This window comes from Macadamia integrifolia, chromosome 7, assembly GCF_013358625.1.
Source record: "Macadamia integrifolia cultivar HAES 741 chromosome 7, SCU_Mint_v3, whole genome shotgun sequence".
Lineage (NCBI taxonomy): Eukaryota > Viridiplantae > Streptophyta > Magnoliopsida > Proteales > Proteaceae > Macadamia > Macadamia integrifolia.
In genome coordinates this window covers 8,855,337-8,869,135 of record NC_056563.1, presented here as the reverse complement: position 1 = coordinate 8,869,135, position 13,799 = coordinate 8,855,337, and the positions used below count along the sequence as shown (strand labels likewise).

The 13,799-nt window shown below is 39.0% G+C and overlaps 1 long non-coding RNA gene and 1 pseudogene across 1 annotated transcript; one reads left to right on the top strand and one right to left on the bottom strand.

The window, feature by feature from the left end:
* Positions 1 to 8,948: 8,948 nt before the first annotated feature.
* LOC122084588 lies at positions 8,949 to 11,680 on the bottom strand (annotated as a pseudogene).
* LOC122084589 lies at positions 9,886 to 11,930 on the top strand. The gene is made up of 2 exons (XR_006141948.1): positions 9,886 to 10,023; positions 10,982 to 11,930. It is a non-coding gene; the product is annotated as an uncharacterized LOC122084589 (long non-coding RNA).
* Positions 11,931 to 13,799: the final 1,869 nt, after the last annotated feature.

Below are 13,799 nucleotides of genomic sequence, written 5' to 3'. Positions count from 1 at the left end.
TTAAAATTCTAGCTCTTCTGGAGTGGTATCTCACTTATGGCTCGGGTCCCCCCGGAAGGAGGCCTTCTTCGCCCTCAATGGTTTGACACTCAAAGGATTTCAATGTAAATAGTTTGAAGAATCATTTATCTCAAACCTGATCAAAACCCAAATAAGAGAGAGAGAGAGAGAGAGAGAGAGAGAGAGAGAGAGAGAGAGAGAGAGAGAGTTGAGTAGAAGGATAAGCCTCCACATTTTAGAAAAACTAAATAATAATAATAATAATAATAATAATAATTTGAAGGAGTATTTGATTGCATAGAATCCATGTAAAAAGTTGAAGACTGAAGTTATCAATAGGATTAAGAAATAAGACATAGAAACCACCCCCTTCTTGTTGCTAGATTCATTGGAACAACGATGAAAGAGATGAAGGGACAAAACTGAAAACGTACACAGCACTACAGAAAAATAAAACATGGGTTTCTGAGAAAATCTATAAAAACTCAAGTCCCAGTTAGACAAAAAAACGATTTCTAGAAAACCAAATCTGAAAATAATGCTAAAATAACAGAGCTGGAGTCCTCTAAAACAGAGCACGTCTATACAAAGAGAAGGACACCAAACTCAGATCCACAAAACACTATGTTATTTTCTTCATATCTTTAGCATCTATTTTATTATATATTTTTGTTCAATGGAACTGTTGGCAGAAACAATGAATTATGGCAATGATTTGTCACTTAGAAGATTTCAATATAAATAGTTTTAAGAATCGTTTATCTTAAACCGGACCAAAATCCAAATATATAGTGAAACTCCTGGCAACCGCGGTGTTCAAAAACATGTACTCCATCATGAGATTAGCAGTTGTTAAGAAAGCCGCAAATTCACCTGTAAATTAGCATAAAGCCACGGATTCACATGTAAATTAGCACAAAGTCACGTGAATGGGGAAACCAAATACTCAAACAAAGATGGTACTGCAACAGATGAGAAAACAAAATGAAATTTTGATTGGGTTCAGCCGAAATGCACACCAAAAGTGACTCTTAGGTAACTGAAAGCTCCACTAGCAACAGTCATATCGATGGCGAACTTAGTGTAACAGAAATCAAAGAGGAGGGATGAGGGATGAGAAGACCTAAACTAAAGAGAGATGAGAGTACCTAAGTTACAGGTGTAAATTCTCCCATAGCCGATGAGTTGCACTAAACCCTTGCTGCTCTAGAATCTTCTTCTTTGCGTTAGAGGAGCTGGAGAGGTAGTATGGTATCAAAATTCAGAGTCCAAGTACATGGAAGAGGAGGGAAAGGGGAGGTATTACACATAAGGGTAATATTGTCTTTTAAAATGCCATTTTAACACCGTTAGTGACTAATGGGACGATTGATAGAATCTTTTAGACTTAGGGGAGGGGATTGATATTTCTTATATATATATATATATATATAATTTGATCTTGTAAACTCCCATGTGGAGTGTGTTGAACTAGCTTCACTACTGATATGGGGATGAAGTAGGCTAAAAAAATATTACCCTTTTCTGTAGACTCTAAACTTATTGAACCAAACAAGTGAGTCCTGCTGAAGCAAACCAAGCAAAACACCACACCAATTTTACCAGTTATAATTCATATGCACTCTCGCCTTCAACCAAGATTGGTCAGGTCGACCAAGAGATGCGCACCACTCTGCAAAAGGCAAACACACTTGGTTTGATAATGTGATAATACTAGACGAAAATATCAGATAAAATTTATATACGAAGAATCAATCAAAGATATTGAATATCTGAGTCAAGATCTCAGTTTGAGTAGAAGGAGAAGGACCGACAATCTCAATGATGTTATTGCCATCGAGACCGTCACGATAAAGAAGAGGTAGAAGTTGTAAGAGACATTCTATTAAGATCTTTTCAAGCATTTCTTTGGCACTCTCTTTGCCATTAATTCAACATTGGACCCTTGTTGCAGAATCCATATGGTTGGAGCATTCGATTAGGGTTTTAGTTTTTTGATTAAGGACAAAAGAGGGAGAAGTCCTAGTTGTAGTAGCAGTTGAAACTAGGGAGAGTATTGAGCAAGTATGAGACCCCAGGGGGTATTTCTTCATGGATGTGGGTATATGACTGTGGACCTTGAAGTGTGTTTGCCTTTTGTAGACTGAGTGTGCATCTACAGGTAGGCCTGACCAATCTTGGTTGAAGGCATGAGTGCATATGAACTGTAACTAGTAAAATTGGAATTGCTCTAGCAAATGGTGCTTTGCATGGTTTGCTTCAATGAGACTTGGTTGTTTAGTTTAGCAAGTTTAGGGTCTACAAAAAGGCGAAGATTTTTTTAGCCCACTTCACCCTCCTCTCAATAGTGAAGCTAGTTCAATACACTTTGCATTGGAGTCTACGAGAACAAATTCTATACATATAAATATATACATATGTAGCTTAGGGGACAAGATATTGTATATATATATATATATATATATATATATATAAGAAATATCGCTTTCCTCCCCCATAATTTTCTATAATAGAACTTTCCCCCCATGTATTTTGATAAATGTCACTCTCCTCCCCTAAGTCTAAAAGATACTATCAATTGTACCATTCGTCACTAACGGTGTTAAAATATCATTTAAAAAGACAAAATTACCTTTATGTGTAATACCTCCCCTTCCCCTCTTCTTTGTACTTGGACTTTGAATGTTGATACCATACTACCTCTCCAGTTCCTCTGACATAGAGAAGAAGGAAAGCGGAGGAAAAGATTCTAGAGTAGTAATGGTGGAGTGCAACTCATCGGCTAGGGGAGAATTTTCACTTGCAACTTAGGTACTCTTATCTCTCTTCGATTTAGGTCTTCTTGTCCCTCATCCCTCCTCTCTATTTTCTGTTACACTGAGTTCACCGTCGATATGCCTATTGTTGGTGTAGCTTTTAGTTACCTCAAAGTCACTTTTGGTGTGCATTTTGGCTGACCCAATCAATATTTCATTTTGTTTTCCCATCTGTTGCAGTACCATTGTCGTCTGAGTTTTTTACTTCCTCATTCCCGTGGCTTTGTGCTAATTTATAGGTGAATCTGTGGCTTTGTGCTAATTTACAGGTGAATTTGCAGCTTTCTTAATGAGTGCTAATCTCGTGATAGAGTACGTGTTTTCTAACACTGTGGTCGTTAGGAGTTACACTGCATATTTGGGTTTCAGTCAGATTTGAGATAAACGATTCTTAAACCTATTTATATTGAAATCCTCTAAGTGACAATCCCTTGCCGTAGCTCATTGTTTCTGCCAACGATCCAATTAAACAAAAATATATAAATAAAATAGAGGCTGGAGATATGAAGAAATTAACATGGGTTTTGTAGATCTGAGTTCGGTGTCTTTCTCTTTGGATGGATATACTCTGTTTCAGAGGACTCTAACTCTGTGAGTTTGACATTGTTTTCGGATTTGGTTTTCCAAAAATTGATTTTTGTCTAATTGGGACTTGAGTTTTTATCATGGTGGGGTAGGTTCATCATGGTATATGTTGAGCTATATAAATATATATATATATATATATATAGTAAATATGATGTATGCTTGTGTATGGCGTGTGTTAAAGGGGTTGAATGAGGTAAGGGTTGTTGCCGACTTTTGCATATACCCTCGTTTTCTCATTTCTTCCATTGATCCTCTTCCTCATCAATTGTATTCAGTAGCACTTAATTAGGTGAATATTTCCTTTGGCTTCTTCTCCGTTAATATTCAAGAAAACCAAAGAGGTGGGGAGGTGAATCTTGAATTTTCTTGAATTTCATTTCTAACAACAAAATTCAGTCTCACACGTGGGGAGGCTAGTTATTAATGCAATTATGTGAAAGTTCCTTTTCTCAACTTTTATTGCCTACAACAAAACCCACTCTCACAGTATAGACTATTGCCCAATATTCTGATCGAATCTCACATCTCAAGTTGAAAGTGCTTAAAAATAAGAGACAAGGCTGGGGAGAAAGCAGGAAAGTGGTTGAGAAAGAAGAAGAGATGAAGGAGGTTGGTAGAAGTAAACTGTGTTACATTTTAAGTGGAGTTTAATACGAATGGAAGGAGGGTGGCTGGAAGGTTTAAAGAGGAAGGTATAGTCTTCTTCCTTTCTTGTCTTGGAGAAGACTTGAAGAACTTGAGAGTGTTGGGAGAAAAATAGATAAGAAGGGTGACTTCAGGGTCTGTAAAAGGTTTTGATGGCTATAATTGAGATCAAGAAGGCTTGGAGCTAGGAGCAAGAAGGAGTGAAGGGCCGAAGCTCGAAGAGCAGATTTGTGTTCTTCGAGAGGTTTGTCTTCTTCCATATTTCTGATTCAGAGTTTAGATTTAATGGGAGGGATTCAAAAGTAAAGGGAGCAAAGATAATGGAGAGAGAGAGAGAGAGAGAGAGAGAGAGAGAGAGAGAGTGTAACACCTCTCCAAATCAGTTTTGGGTTTTAAACATAAAATAAAGGAAGAGAGAAAAACGAGGGAAGAGATGAGAGAGAGAGGGGGTTGAGTGAAAGGAGGAGCCTCCATGTTTTAAAAAAACTAAATAATACTAATAAGCACGCACAAACTATGGGAATGTTGAGGAGAGAAGGAAATTGTAGAAAGAAGTAAATTCCTAATATGTAGGGAGGTTTTCAGAAATCATATGCTCCTAAGAAGCTACTTTGCTAAGAATAAAGAAGGCTTTTTGAGAGAAAATAGGGGGAAAATTGAAAGGAAAAATAAAAGAAGAATAAAGAGTAAAAATTGGAGAGAAGGTTGAAAAAAAAAAAAAAAAATGAGGAGAGGATCAGGCTCTTCTTTATTGCGTGGAGTCGTGGACAACAAGAGAATAAGAAAAAAAATGGGATGAGGAAGAGAGTTCGTGAGATGTATGAGACAAAGAAATAAGATGTGCTGGTCTAAAGTAGGAATTTGATAGAAAATAGGAGATTTCACACCCCATCTTGTAATTGTGTGTGAGTGAAGTAGAAGGAAAAAAAAAAAAAAAAGGAGAGACCTGGAAGTTTTGGAAAGGAGAAAAAACAAAAGAAAATTAACCAATGAGAAAATTTAGGAGAGAGAGTGTGTGTGTGTGTAAGAAAGAGAATGAGAGAGGATGATGGTAGGATTAGTCAAAGGATAGACATTCAATTATACAGAAATTTAACCCCCTAGTTATGTATTAATTATAATGCAAAGCAAATGACAAATACAAGTTACAACACCAAGGATGAATAGTTTAATGGGAACACATAGGAGATCAGTATAACAAATGGCCCAATTAGATGATCATATGAACTATGTAACCAAGTACAAATGAATATATTTGAAGTGCAATTTGGGGTGTAAAGCTGTTGAGCGTTTCTGTACCACTATGAAAGGGACATTTTAAAAATTAAATAAAACTGGGTTTTTTTAGTGAATGACAATACTAAAAATTAAGAAATGGTTTTAATTAAATTATGGAGGGGACCGTTAAAGTAAATTGAGGAAGTAAATTTGGAACAAATTAAAGCCTAATTGTTGTAATATACCCTTTTAGGTAATTTTCCTTACAAGCCAGACATCGATCAAGATCCTAATCTTTGTAAAGGCACAAGTGAGTGAAACTTCGTCATATCGTTGCGTTTTTACAACATTTCATATCTTAACATGTTTGGGTCTTTAACAATGTGACGATATTGTTTTATATGCATCTCATGAGCATTTATAGCAACTCACGTTTTAGCATATATGTTTTATGTACTTATGAGTATTATGACATCGCCAAATGATTTTCTTTAAGGATTGAATTGCATGAATTTATAGAATATTTAAGAATAATGAAATGGCCTCTAAAAAATGATAATACTCTTATTGAGTGATAGAGAATGAAGGAAAACTGAAGGTCCATCTATGTCCACTCCATCAAAGGGCTTAGAAAAAGGGCTTGAGAATGAAAAAATGGAATGAAAGGAAAAACAACGAAACAAAAATAAAAGAAATGAACAATAGAAAGAACCCTATATGACTGCCACCCTTTTCAGTAAAGGTTTATGTATTGAATGAGAGTATGTCCACCCCATCAAAGGGCTCGGGGTTCCTATCGAAGGACTTGGGATTTCCCTCAATGGACTTGGAAATGATAGAAGTTGCCGGCCAACCCCACCAAAGGACTCGGGGATCCCGTCAAAGGGCTCAGGATAGGCACTTGTATTGACCAACGGTGTGTCCTCACTTTTATGACACATTGGGTAATTTATATGATAATTAACTTGCCTTACGATTTAAAGGGTATACAATGATTTAATCGTGATTTTTAATGACCATGTAAGATTATTTATGAATGATTCAAAAAAATAATTTTTTATTCATATTTACATATTTTAGAATGGAAGTATGTCTATGTTTCATGTGTTCATGACTATGCCAATATTATGTTTTCACCAGTATACAATATACATATTTTTGTTTTTTGGAATGACATGGTTTTCCTCACGGGGCTCATTAAGCTCACTCCACCATTTTCCCCTATAGATCGGTAAGCACATGTTGGCCGAGCATAGTTGGATGTGAAGAGAAGACAAGTTCTATTTTATTTTAGTAGTCGAGTAAAAAACAATCATAATAGACTTAATAAGTTTTTATTTGTAGCCACTAGAAATATAATAGACAGTTGATGGCTATGGACTTTGGTTTAATTTCTTATGAAAGCTTTTCGTTGTGTTGGTCTATATGGTAAATTTATGAATTTGTATGGTTAATCTATGAGATATTAGGTTTACGTTTTTATTGGTTTTACGTTTTTTTGATCATTTGATCATCGCCCACAATGGAGGTACCTATTACCCTATCTCGAGTTTGGGTTGTTACAACTTCAGTCTTTCTCCTTTTTTCATGGATTCTCTAAAATCAAATACTCCTTCAACCTTCAACACCCTACTGCCCCAAGTTCCTTCTCCATCTTTAGAAACCCTAGCTTATTCTGTGGTTGATCCATCTTCTTTGCACAACCATTCTTTGTATGACTAAGATCATGGTTCTCCCGCACCGCCTGAAACCTAGCTTTGTATGATCAAACTTCTCCACCTCTTCAAGAAACTGTTGTTTTGTACAATCAATACCCGTCACTGCCTCCGGAAAATGTTGCATATGATGAGAACAAGGTGCCCACTTCAGAATTCGTACCTTCAAATTATCATGATAGCGCTTCAACATGGGTTTTCAGAATATCCGAATGAAGAAGAAGAGTTCTCTTTTAATGAACTCATGCCCTTTATTGCTCATAGGAGGTCAATCTTGGTATTTCACATCATATAAGGGTAATTTTGGGATTATGAAGCATAAATTAAGGATGTTTTCATCACTTAACAGCACTTTGTCATAGACTGGGATGATGGATAGAATTTTTTAAACTTAGGGAAGGGGAGTAATATTTCTAAAAATACCTGGGAAAAATGCTATTACGGTAAAGTACAAGGTATGGGAGTGATATTTCTCCTCTCTCTTGATATATATATATATATATATATAGCTTAGGGGAGGAGAAAGGACTACACAAACAACACCCAATGATATTTAGGGGTTTCTATTTAGTCAAAATTGTGGCTGACATTCTCTCTCCTCTCTTTGTTCTTCTGTCATCTCTTTCTTTTGTGTTTGAGAGTTAAGCTTTTGAAACCCTAATTGAGGAAGGACACCTGTAATGCGTCACCCGTGATGAGTAGCCCGTTCAAGTGGTGCAATCCATCAAAGAACATGCAATTGTGGGTTTTAAGGTAACCCTAAACCCCTCTTATTTGCATTTGTTTTTTTCTATATTTCATTTATGATCCAGTGTCTGATGGTGCAAAATTTTAGTTTTTGCACCCCTCATCACTAACACTAGGTATGTTAAGCTATAATTCTATCTATGATCTACTGGCTGTATTCTTCAGAGGCACATGCTGGATAAACTACTATCCAGCAAAGGTAATTGTCATATTCATAATATTGCAGTCAACATTTAATATTATGCTGTTTGAATTTAGTTTCACCTTTTTCAGATGGGTGTTATGTCTAGTTTTCTGATAGATGCCATAAATGTCTTACTATGAAAATAAATTTTTGTTCAAGGTTCAAATTTCCTAGTAGTTCTGTATATGACTTGGCCTAAACTGTTAATAATAGTTAGGGTAATTTACAATGCCACCTCCTGGAGAATATCAATATTAGAGGGACACCCCCTCTCTTTCACCAAATTGGGCTTGGACCCCTTGCCGTTAGTTTATGTTTAGTGTTATTGTGAAATGACAATTTTACCCTTATGAGTAAAACACCAGTATTATACTATTCCAAAAATACCCTTTAATCATCCTTGTCACTTATCACACTCTCTCCCTCGTTCCTTTTCCGTACCTCAACTTGTGAGGCTGGTGAGATCCAGAGTACCCGAGTTGCTGTCGCCGGCAAGTTGTGCTCATTCCGTCGACGGCCAGTGGTGCTGCCTCTGATGGTGCCCGTGCAAGTCTCCATCTCCGGTATTTGGATCAAAATAAAGGATTTCACCGGACTCAGTTTCATCTTCTTCCTCCTCCCATTCCTATTCATGGCCATGACTGTTTCATGACCTTTACCACTCTGCGACCTCTCTGATTCAGGTCCAATGAGGTCGGATCCGTCGGTGGTGAACATGGAGGCAAAGGCAGTGCAAACATGGAGGCAGAGGTGGAGGCGGAAGCGGCGGCGGCAACGGAGAAACAGGAGGTGAGGGAGAAGGTTTGGTGCCCGGCATCGGTGACAGCGGCGAACAGCACGAACTCATGGTGGTGACGGCAGCGGTTGATGGAACTCTCTCTCTACATCGGAGGTTCGACAGCGGCATCTCCCGAACCGCTGTCGCCGACGCCGCTGCCCCCACTGCCGTGATCGCTGTCTTGAATCTCTCTTGATTCTGGTTTTTTTAATTTATTATTATTTTTTATATATTTTCTGCTCTATACAGTGATCTGGGTGTTCAAATAATGCATTCTGTATGCGATGGGCATATTGACTATAACAATTTGCTCTTTGCTATTACAGGTAATCCCAATGCCATAGAGAGTGGTGGAGGAGTGGTGTCAATGGCAGTGGTTTGGAAAACTCAGCCGTCAAAACTCCAGTGTAGAATCAAGAACCATAGAGAGAGAGTCCCGTTGCCGATGCCGCTGCCCGCGATCGCTGTTAGTTCGTGCTGATCGCCGCTATCACTGACGCCGCTACCCACCACTGCTGTGAGCTTGTGCTGATCGCCACTGTCACCGATGCCGCTACCCCCACCGCCGTGATCACTGGTGCTTGATTTGGGAGAATGGTATAGGAACTATTGATTTGAGGATGAGACTCATTACATGGGCATTTTAGGGACTTCACATTTAGTAAGTGCATTTTTGTATTTCAAATAAAATATAATAGCTGACATCAGCATAAAAGGTATATTTCTTAACGACGACTGACGGTAAGGGATCTGAGTCTAATTTGGTAAAAGAGAGAGGGTGTTCCTATAATATTGGCATTCTCCAGGGGGTGGCGCTGTAAATTACCCTAATAGTTATGGACTCAGAGACTCCTCTGTCAAACTAATACAAAACTCATGTAAGAACTGTCCATAACAGAAACAACTCACATGAGTTCCCAACTTGCTCCTCCAAGATTGATGGTCTTGAACTTATACTGCTAATGCAACTATTTTTACTAGATTGAAGTACTCAGTATGTGTATCCCTTGACAAACATCCCTTTCTTAGCCTCCTCTGACTCTCCTTCACCTGTGTACTTTCCAAGTTGTGCAAGCGAGTTGGCCTTCGCTCGTACCAGGAGAGCTTCTTGTGCGGCCTTTATGTTCTCTGGTCTTCCTCCCCATGTCTTCAGACATGTGTTTTGAAGTGCTCTTGCATAAGAAAATGAAACATGCCATGGGTTTACTCCTTGGTTCATAGCATTCAAGTTCAAGGTTGCTTCAACTTCAGATTGGCCTCCGGACAGAAACTTTTTGCCAAAGAAAAAGAAAAGTCACAAGGAAACTCTCAACAATTGAAATATGTAGACAGGTAAGATAAGCATACCATAATTCCTGGGACAGCAGGGGGGGATCCTTCTTTGAAGGAGTTTCAGAGTGTATTCAGCAACTTGCTCTGGTGTGGCTTTTTCCTTGCATTCGGCACCGGGTGTCACCATGCTGGGCTTGAGCAGAATCCCTTCAAAAATAACGTTGTTCTCTGCCATGTAGAAGAAAGCCTCTGCCCACACTTTCTGGGCTACCTCAAAGGTCCTCTCAATTCCATGTTCTCCATCCAGTAAAATCTCAGGTTCAACTATAGGAACCAAACCATTGTCCCACATCAACAAAATGAGGAACTAGTCAGTCCTTCATCCTCCTCTAACAAAGAGTACTTCCATAGTTCCATTCATGCTATACTTGAATCCATTCTTCCAATAGGTTTTAATTTAGAAAATTAAATATTGAAGAAAACAGAAATGAACTAAAAGGGATATTGAGTTACTTGTGCAATTGCAGCATATCTTGCCAACCCCCAGGCAGCTTCCTTCACCGCAAGTGCTGATGGACCATTCGGAATACTAACAACAGTACACCTAGCATATGCCATACGATCAACAACAAAGATAGAATTAGCATTTGTACAGAGAATTGTACAAAATAGATGGATTTCATTCCTGGAAGCTTTTATTGGGGCATTTACCATTTGGCAAATCGCGCCCCTTGCTCATAGTAAGCTGCATAGTGAGATGCTAGACCATCCAGTCCTTGACACTATGACTCGTCATTTGATCCAGCCAGTGGCACCAGTCCCTACAAATGAGAATACAGTTATTATCATCAAAATATGAAGTTGTACACATCTGCTTTCCTTTCCTGTCATGGGGTCATTCTTGTGAACATTCCTTACCTTGTCAACCTTAATTCCTGGCATTATATTTTTCTCCTTGAGAACATCCACCATTTTCTTACCATCTACTGTAAACTGATAAGAGTGTTTCTTCAAACAGCATTGCTCCTGAGATGTACTGGCCCAAACTCGGAACAGAGACAAGGAGTGTTCTGTAAGCTTGATGGTTGGCCTCAGTGTTTTCAAGGCTTATGGAGGCTAATCTCTTTCCACAAGTTGCATTAGATTCATCCATGGCCAGTATACCTCTACCTGGTGATGCGACGCTTTTCTGCAAAAACAACATGACAGTTAGGAGTCTGTTTTTGTGGCACAAAATGATAAACCAATATAGAAACTTTAATAGGTGGGTGTGTTATGGCGAGCCATAACTAAGGCAGTTGTTACTTCAACAGAGCTTGTAGACTTATATGGTCCTCAAGGAACTAATTGTTATGAATTTGATTAGTTCTGTAACTTGTTAGTGTTTGAGAAGATATTTGATTACAGGAGATGGCAGAGTAAGTGGTTACAGAAGTGCTTTTAAGATTGCCCATAGGGTGTAACTTTAGCTCATATTAGCTGAAAGTTACTGATTCTTATAAGAGGAGCAAAAAATTTATCCAAGATAGATAGCTAGTGATAAAAAGCAGGAGTATACCGCTGTTTTGATAAGCTCATCCGAGTAAGCACCAGCATGGACAGTGAAGGACACAGAGGTTGGCTGCTGCAAGTGAGATGTTGACTGATGTGAGTTGGCTGCAAACCATTCTGATCTTTTGGGAAGGAATGAAGTCCTGAGAATTGTAGCAGAGGCCATTGTAGAAGATGAAGATTGAGGGCTTCTTCTCTACACTCTTAAAATGTAGTTTCAAAGTGGCCTTACAGGCTGAGGTTACATATTTAAGGGTAAGGGGAGATAGTGTATTTGAGGTGGATATTATTAGTTGGTTTTTGAATGGTCAAGATGAGTCAGAGTGAAAAGTGATTTTGTCTGCTGCTGCTTATATAACTGCCTTTATGATTTTCCAGTTGTAGATACAGACAGTAGACCTTTTGGTTTGAGAAAAGTATCTCCAATGGCTGACCAGAAAAAATTGAGGGGGAAAATAAAGCTTGCAATGGTTGGAAGAAAGAAGTGAGTCTGATGCCAATTTAAGGGGAAAATAATGCTCCATGGTCATGCGGCCCCTACTTACTCCAGACAGAGAAGACAGTAAAATGACACCGTCAACCCCAAAAAAAAAAAAAAAAAAATCCACCTCTTATTGATGTCAATGTGCACCCCATCATGGACCCTTGCATTAGTTCAGGGGCTGCACGATGAGGGAGCATTCTTTTCCCCTTGACCAGGTATTTAGAAAAGAGAAAAAGAGACCTAAAAGGCAAGTGTGGCCCCTTGGCCACAGTGAGGGGCGTGAAATAATCGCTCGACTCCATGAAATGTGGAAATCCCATTCTAATGATGCTTTTACTAGGGCTCTTGCATTGGTGTAGAGGGCCATGCTGCATTTTAGGGAACCTTCTCCCTTAAAAAAATAAAAAATAATAAGAAAAGAATGCTCTCTAATTGCACGCCCTCTACACCAAATCGGGATCAATGATATCAAAACCTGCCTTACCCATGGGGGGCTTTCAGGGATTTTCTTTATGCATAACATTTCATCCGATTTTATTTCAAATAAAAAAAATCTGATGCATGGCACTGCTTGCCAGCATGGCCAGCCTGCCCCCCGCATTCGCACAGGCAGGTTTGGATATAGGGCCAACTTTCCTCGTGCGTGTGCATATACAAATTTTGGCTATAGGGCCAACTCAAAAGTCTACAGACCCAGCAAGTCCATCGACTCCATGGTGCCTTGCGCACCAACTATCACTTGCATGCTTTTTGGTGCCTTGCAGACTAGTGGTTGGCATGAGTGATTATTCTTTGCAGTGAGTATGGCAGTGCAATGAACATCGGATGGCTGAGAGCATCCGGACACACGCCTCGAGGTCCTCTCGTCCAATGTTCACTGCATGTAACCCAGGCCAGCCCTTGCTAGCTGCACCTCTTGTGTCTCACGCTCCATCCATCCAATCGGGTGCCTCGCACCTATGGCCATAGGGTCTGTCAGCTTTGCGTTACACACAAGACAAGGGCCCTCATGTCAATGAACCTAGATCAGCCCTCGCGATTGCCATGCCCAACCCTGTACGTGCATTCCTTCTTAGCCCGTTGTAACAAGAAGATGCATATCTCTCTCTCTCTCTCTCTCTCTCTCTCTCTCACGAGCGAAACTTGCGATTAAATTGTCCCCGGGCCTATGAAAGACAAGCTGAAAGGGGTTAAATTGTCCAAAATCGGGGAGTGCATACAATTAATAAAATAGACCTTGACCTCGAACACATAGTGCCAATATTGTTGGGAGACATAGGCATGTGAAAGAAGGCAAAGACACTTTTTAATGATGTGTTGATGATGACGCTTAACAGAACCTTGTTATTCATAAGTGTGAGGCTAGAAAACCCTAGAAGAGATGCCAAGATTGGCAAAGAAAGTGGGGAGATCTTGTACTCAATGGTCAATACCCTAATCTGTTTGAAACCCCTTTATATTTTTAGAGAATTGGTGTTGAACGAGTACTTTAAATTGATGAAAATTGGAGAAAACTTCTGATTTATGAATTAAAGGGAAATATCAGACAATTTTTGTATTGTCATCTACAAAAATTACAAAGAAACAATGCCCTTCAGTAGATGCCGTATGGAAAGGTCCCTAAACAACACTGAAAATCAAATCTAAAGAAAATATAAACTTTTGAGAGAAAGTAACACCTAATGATAACTGACAAGCCTTGCCAAGTTGACAGAATATACAGACGGAGGAGAGCTGCGTAGATTGATACAACAAATTATTGACCTGAGCCATGGAACAAAGAAGGCACTCATGTGGATGA